At 35.9% G+C, this 7,917-nt stretch overlaps 1 long non-coding RNA gene across 1 annotated transcript; it reads left to right on the forward strand.

Annotated features, from left to right (window-relative positions):
• The first annotated feature begins 410 nt into the window (after positions 1-410).
• Positions 411-6,010, forward strand: LOC144968567 (uncharacterized). Its single transcript, XR_013644606.1, has 3 exons — positions 411-758; positions 3,267-3,373; positions 5,892-6,010. It is a non-coding gene; the product is annotated as an uncharacterized LOC144968567 (long non-coding RNA).
• The last annotated feature ends 1,907 nt before the right edge of the window (positions 6,011-7,917 follow it).

Raw genomic sequence — 7,917 nt, forward strand, 5'->3', positions numbered from 1 at the left:
GATGGTTCCTCCGTAACCTCTTGTTGCTAAGCCTTTCAAACTATTAAGAATGATACCTTTTTAAACTATTACCGTACAGTATGAGTCCCAGGTTATTCAACCAACACAAAAAGCTTGAAATTGATTGTTCTAGTTGATGGTTCCTCCGTGACCTCTTGTTGTTACGCCTGTAATCAGTAATCTATTAACATTTAATAAAAATTATAATCATACAGTATGAGTCTTGGGTTATAGAAGAGTAAAGTTGGTGCAATAAAATAAACAACATCACGTGACCACTTTAGAAGCACGTGGCAAAACACATGTTCCTGGCTTTGACAGCTCACCTTCCAATGTAACTTATAGAAAAAAATAACCATTAAAAAATGTCTGTTAGGTGTCAAAGAAACACATATTCATAAATACTCGATCACGCGTCAAATAATATCTAAATATTGATTTTTTATTAAACAAATGGTAAAATTTATCAAAAATTACTGTCGGTCTATTTTTAGACCACGGTCAAGATTATTCACCAAAATCAATGCGCTTGTGTGAACAAAACAAGAACTCTTTGAAATCTGGTTTTCGGAATAATTTAGCCATATACAAAGAATTTAACTAAATAACAATTTTAATTGTACGTGTTTGTTTTTAACTGAATGTGTATTATCTACAATTTGAACGACAAAAACGGGAGACCTGTTTTGTGCGCAACGTTGTCCGGCTGCTAAAGTTCCTAATCACCAGCAAAGAATGGCAGTCCAACTCATGCAAAGGTAAGATTCCAATTTCAGTGTTTGAGTTTGTAATTTGTATCGATTGGTTTTGAGAGCAGGAAACGATTTAGTTCAATGTTAATCCATAATAGCGTTCGGGTATTTAACTTTGGATGTCTCACCGGCATAATTTTAGAATGCGTTGTTTATTTGTTTTCATTTCACTTCGCAATTTGACTGTCACTGTCAGTGTCAGTCATTACAGTACAGCTTCACTCGCCGATTCTCACTTACAGAGTTTACGTTTCCTTCACTTATGTCTGCTTCATGCTCATTCAGTGAGTGATTCGAATACTGTGTGAGAGAAAACACTTTTCGTAATTTATGACATTTTATGGGTAACGTTTACAGTCTAGAACGTGTGTCAGTCATAACTTGACCGAAAAAGAAAACAGAAAAGAACAAAAAAAAAAAGCAGACACCCCCTCCTCAGCAGGTGGAATCTCAACAAAAGTTGTATTTTTTTAATCCTCATCTTTCGTGGTGCGAAGCTTTCATCGCTTGTCATATTTTATTGACTCTCGCTCTTTCCTAACCTGATAATCGATTTCGAAACAATCTTTAGGTCTTCATTCTCTCATTATCTGTTCATGACTGGAACTGGAAAAGGAACAAGACAAAGGCAAAGGGTCTCTGCCACCGATTTTCAATATCTTGTGTTGTTTGAGGGATTTAAGTTGGTAGCCGTTTTTGCCACATAAGACTTTTTGTTATTGTTTTTGCTGAGAGTCGATGGGAGAAGGAATGGCAGAGAGGGAGGAAGGGGTGGTGAAAAAATGAGAATGTCTGGGAAAAGAAAATTGTCCCACTCAACCCCTTATCGCATCTTTGATATTTGGCAGGTGTCAAACTACATGTATGACGTTTTGGATCTTCCAAGCCTATTCGCCTTATTTGGTCGGTAGCTGTGTGAAAGAAAACATATTTTATTGTAAAATGCAGGGAGTGCGGTCTGATATTTTCGTCATCGCTATGATTATTCCCAGACAGGGTCTGCCAATAACGAAAATTGGTTATTCCCAGACAGATAGAGGGAAAAAAAACCCAATATTTTTGTATTAAAAAGAAAACAAACAATTTTAAGAAATTCATGCTCAGAAACTGAACAAGGCCAAACAAAAAAGGAGAAAAGAATAGACTCGCTCAAAAAAAAAAAAAAAAAAAGAAAAAAAAAAGGGGGGGGGGGGGGGGTGGGAGGAAAGCGATTGAATTCGAATCTGTGCAGCTAAAATGAGCAACGAGTTTCCCTTGGCTCAAGAGAAGTGAAAATGAAAAAAACTGTGCTTAAGTTTTTGTATGAGTGTTGGGGGGGGGGGGGGGGGGGGTCGTTGGGGGTTTTGTTACAGTTTTATACACATCCCTGTTAGTTCAATCAATTTTGTGGGTAATGATCAAGAGGGGCCTGGTCCTCCAACTCTTTACGGATTTACCTTGGATTGAAATGAAAACTAAACCTCTCTGATTACTTTAGATTACCTAATTTTATTTCTACGTTTTTTTATGAAGAAGAAGCTTTTTAGGATTTTGTAATTCATAGGAATCACCATGCTATGTGAAATGATGTCTTATCTAAATTTTGCCTCAGGAATAATAAGCGAACAATTTTGAAAAGCTCTCTCTGTTGATCGAATTATCAAAAATTTTATTTGTGATCAGATATTTTATTTGACTTTAAAGTGAAATCTAGAGGCATTAAAATATATTCAATGTTTATTAGACTTTTCTTATGTGATCAGAAAGTTAAATACAGGAAATATTGATCAAATGATTTCGCCGGAAGGTAAATAAAAGCCCATTTTTTAAAAAGCTAATCGACATTGGTTATGTAATCTTGCCTTCATGATCATAAACCTCTGATAAAATTAGACCTGACCCAACGGTTTTAACAACCTTGTGGTATCTGAGTTCCAGGTCCATTATGTTTTCTAATGCTTTTATTGAATATAAGCAAACCATTAAGAAATAGGTCATGTCTATATATTCAACATTGAATGATATTTCTTCTTACATTGAAATAAGTGGTTCTTTAGAGTAATAAGGCTCGTGGAACTGGAGTTTTTCCTGTTTCTGTAACATGAAGCAACAGACCTTAAATAGTGCTTGATAACTTTCTTAAAAAATAAATGGTATTTCATTTTACTTTGAAATAATTGGTCCTTTAGAGTCATAAGGCTCATGGAACTGGAGTTTTTCCTGTAACATGAAGCGACAGACTGTAACAAGTGCTTGCTGAAATCTGAATAAGTTGCACATTTACATTTTACTTGTAGAGTTAGATCCAGTTATTCATTCAAACATTGGTATCTTAATTTCGAATTGTCATTTAATTAATACATATAAAGTTAAATAAATCCAATGATAATAATTGATAAAATAAGGTAATTATAACTTTTATTCATTGTTTGGTCCATATGAATTTTACTTTATGATTTTGTGTGAGATGATATTGCTTTTTATGGGACCATGGGAAAATGGTTTAGAATGCCATGCTTATCTTTTTTTTTTCAGATCTAAATAACATTACAACAAGAATGAGTCTCTGCATTCCTTTAATTGTTCTGGAAGCATTGGCCTGCCTATACCATGGGAATTAATCAATTTATATTCAGGAAGAAGTATCATAATTATTATTATTATTATCATCATCATCATCATCATTGAGTCTTATCCTTCAAGATTATCAAAATGGCTTTCATGTTACTGTATCTTATAGAATTCCTCATATATCATTATGGACCCTTCTTTGTTTTTTTTTTTATTGGAATTAATGTTTTTCTTCTACTTCTATATTCTATATTCTTCATAAAACCTCTCAGCTTTATTGACCTAATCTAGAGACTAGAGAGCGGTGATTAAGAGAACAGGACCATATTTTGCTTTCGAGCGTTTCTTAATTTTAAAAGCAGCTTACTGTAGTTTGTAAAGATTTTTTAAAACTTTTTTTCTAATGACAGTGTCTAATACACGTTAAAACCAATGCATATCTATCCCTATGTAATTTTTGGCAGTGATCTCTCCATTTTAATGGTATTGGCTCCTGTTTATTTATAAAAATGCCCTGTGAGCTTGTTATACACTTGAAAGAAACATTTACATAGTGAAGTCAAGAATTTAATTTATCAGCAAGATAAGAGTACTGATGAAACCATCTATGTAGCTGATTTGTAATGGTAGTAGAATTTGATAGATGGGACCATGTGATGTTGCAGAACATATTTTTAAAAATTGTATTGCATTGTTTCCAGCGGCGTAGCCTGGTCATTTAGGAGCATGGGGCTGGATTTGAGATTGGTTGTCGCACACACACACACACACACACACACACACACACACACAATATATATATATATATATATATATATATATATATATATATATATATATATATATATATATATATATATATATATATAAAGAGAGGAGAGAGAGAGAGAGAGAGAGAGAAGAGAGAGAGAGAGAGAGAGAGAGAGAGAGAGAGGAGAGAGAGAGAGAGAGAGAAGAATATGATGCACTCAATTATTTTACCAAAATTTGTATGTTCTTTGTAACTTGTTCATCATGCCTGGCTAAGGATAAGCGATAGCCACTGTCAATCTGTGCACCTATGTGAAGAGTACCAACGGTTTTCAATCTAGTGGTGATATTTAAATGTAAGTTCTGATGGTTCAATGCTCTCTGTGTTAAATTTTTTCAAACAGGTAAATCCACTTCTTGTCCAAGACAATTCTGTATTGCTGTTATCGCCAAACAAAATACAATTAAAAGAAAATAAACTCTTATTTTCTATTCTCACCGATAGCCAAGGAAAACGACTATACCAATCTTTATCAAATTAAACGACCGATTCTGTTTCCCGTCTTTAATAGTGAGTACAAAATCGTTTGGTTGATGGGGACCGAGACTTTTAATCAAAAGTTTATTTTCCCTATTCAAAGAACTGGTATTGATAGCCAACAGGTAATCAACGTGATTCATCACACTTAATAGCAATTAATTAAAATTTTAAAAACAAACACTGCACACATCCGATTAACACACTCAAGTTAAAAGGGACAATGGGGAATTCAATATCACCAGGAATGAATATCACATGCCTGACACGCCTCAAAGAGGGATGGGTAACAGGTACAACACGATTGTCATTAACGGAACAATTAGGTCATTGTGTGTGGCTGCTAGTAAGACAGCCACAATGACTCAGTCCAACGTCAAGATGCCTCTTGATGCCCACAGTCATAGCACAGTCAATGCATCGCCTGGTTGTACTGTGGGAATATGGCTGAAAGCTTTCTCAACCTTTAAAGCCACACGCTGTACTGATTGGTCAGTGGCACGAGTACAACTCGAGCTGTAGTAAATTCAAAGCGGTGTGATTGGTTCCAAGTTTTGAGGCTCTGTAAGGTTTTTTAACACCAGGTCAACAATGAATTTCATTGTTTGTGAAACAGAAAATTAAAAGTGTTACTTTTTATTGTTAAATTCTTACATACTTTCAAGACAATGACGACCTGTGGCTTAGCCTTAATAGCCTTTAAGGCCCTACGCCACTGATTGTTTCATTTATCAGCAACATCATATTAAATAATGCAGTGGCTTAATCACAAACTTTCTGCACTTCATATGCAAGACAGTGATGCTTTTGTGCTACATTTCTCGAAATATTCACAAAGTTTCTGTATTTTGTAAATAAGACCATGGCGCTTTTGTCTTAACTGGTTAGTCGCAAATTCTGCCGTTGTATTCCATTTCTCGAATAAAATTCTTTTCTATTTATTCTATTTATTTGCAAAGTTTCTGCACTTTATAAACAAGAACATGATGCTTATGACTGGACAGGTTAATCGCAAATTCTTCCTTTGTGTTCCATTTCTCGAATCAAATTATATTAAATTCTATTAAATAATCATTTTAATGGCAAACTTTCTGCACTTGATAATTATATGCAAGACCATAATACTAAAGTCTACACAGGTTAATCGCATGTTCTGCCTAAGAAGTGCATTTCTTGAATCAGAACCTTTTTTAACCAAAGCTTTTGCTGAGGCTCTTACATCACAGATTTTTAAAATGGAACTACACAGTTTCAGTAATAATTATCAATTTTTTTCTTTTTTTTTTCTTTCTCTTTCACAGGATGAGAATACAAGCATACCTTTAATGGAGAAACATCATATCTATATTTTTTAAAATGATTTCAGTGTGAATAACATGAATATGAATGAAATGACAATAAATATGATATAAATTTATAATCTGTTTTTAATTTATTTGGATTTCACAAGTTGTGTTATGGCACTCAGATACAGCATAACGGGTGAGACTGAGAACCAATCCTCACAATAGCACTAGAGGTCTTGTATATGCAAGATGTGATTTCCATTGATACAGTTTAAAGACTGTCCTGTTTTTATTCATTCTGGTGAACGCTGTAGGGTTGCTTTTTTGTTTCTTGTTTTAAAAAAAGATTTTTTTCTTTCAATCTAAGTCTAAGACTTGATTGAATTCTGACTCAATGCAAATCAACTTTGTTCCAACTCCTCAACTTCAAATTACAATGAACTTGTGCGCCCTTCCTTCTCTGTTAACCTACAGGTTATTGGATATGTAACTTTAATACATATATGTACGTCTACCACAATGTTAAACTAGCAATTTATCTAAATATCTTGCAATCGTCTTTTGTAATAACTTTTCATTCTGGGTTACACATAAAAGTTAGCACTGCCGGGTTACAAAAGTACTTTGATGTTAAAAAGATCAGCATCCTGTCATCTTACTTATATATTGGCAGGTGTAAGACTTATTCATTTTGCAAGTCATCATCGTCACAGTTTCGCACCAACACCGAACCCACTCCACAGCATCTGGGGAGCAGACTCTTGGGTCATGGTCAGTGCAGCTGAGCGCATCCTGGCATTCTCTAAGGATGTCTGCTCTGGGCACCCACATGTACACAAGCTACTCTCAACCAGCCCCCACTTTTTCATGCTTCCAGTTGTTCTCACAAGTTTTGCCTGTGCTCTGTTCAGTGTTACCAATTCATTCCTGGGGAGCTCAGTTCCGTAGGACAGTTCTTCTCTCAGATCTCCAACAGCTTCATTTGCATGATTGTTCCACTCTCTCAACGTGGAACGCCTGTATACAGCTGCATGGTCAGGGTTGATGCTTTCTTCCATCGTGAAGCTCTTTCTCGACTTCAGTCTACTTGTCATTGGGCTGTGCCTTGGGTCCATTTTCTATTCATATTTCTGGGCTTTGGAATCAGTGGCTCTTTGAATGTATGGAGGTGCAATGCCAGCCAGCCGATGGAGGACTGGAACTGCAGTCGGTTTCAAGTTACTCTAATGATCCGGCAGGTGTTATTTTGACATGGCAGGATCTTACTCAGACTGGTGAGACCTATTCGGCTGATGAATAGCAGAGGGCTACTATGGTTGTCCTGACTGTTTTCGGATCTGCTCCCCATGGCGTGTAAGTTTTTGCCTCTTTTCTTAGGAAGTTGTTTCTTGTGGCCACCTTTGCTTTTGTTTTCTTTGTGTTCTGAGAAAAGGACATTGTGCGGTCTACGGTAACACCGAAGTACATGGGAAATGTGTTTTTATCCAATATGTTCCCATTCCAGATGTTCAGTTTCCTGTTTTCTTTAGGCTTGGCGGTTCTTTAAATGGAAAGCACACACTTGAGTTTTTCCTGGGTTGGCAAGTGAGTTCTTTAAATGTGGCCTCAGAGAGTGGCTCCAGGACATCCGTTAGTCTCTCCTCAATGGTCTTGAAATCAGAGGCCTGGGACACAAGACACAGATCATATAGAAACCCCCTGATGTTCTCAAAATGAGGTTGGTCGTTGGTATAAACGTTGAAAAGGATATGTGCAAGTACCGATCCTTGAGGGAGTCCGTTCTTTTGTGATCTGCTTTTCTTCCCATCCATTTCCACAAAAAAGTGACGGTTTGACATAAGGAATTTTATTATTGCAACTATTTGGTCATATTTTAGATTGGGTAATTGTAGAAAATTCAGAGTTCCAAAAAACCAACGCCACCGTCGATTATCTCCCCTTTTCGGACCACTCCCTCATTTCTTTCAATCTTGACGTTTCAAAACCATGCCAAGAAACCACCACCACATCAACCAGAAACATTAAAGGCATTAATTTGGAC

The sequence above is a fragment of the Berghia stephanieae genome, chromosome 3, assembly GCF_034508935.2.
Source record: "Berghia stephanieae isolate SIO BIC M18660-M18661 chromosome 3, UCSD_Bste_1.3, whole genome shotgun sequence".
Lineage (NCBI taxonomy): Eukaryota > Metazoa > Mollusca > Gastropoda > Nudibranchia > Aeolidiidae > Berghia > Berghia stephanieae.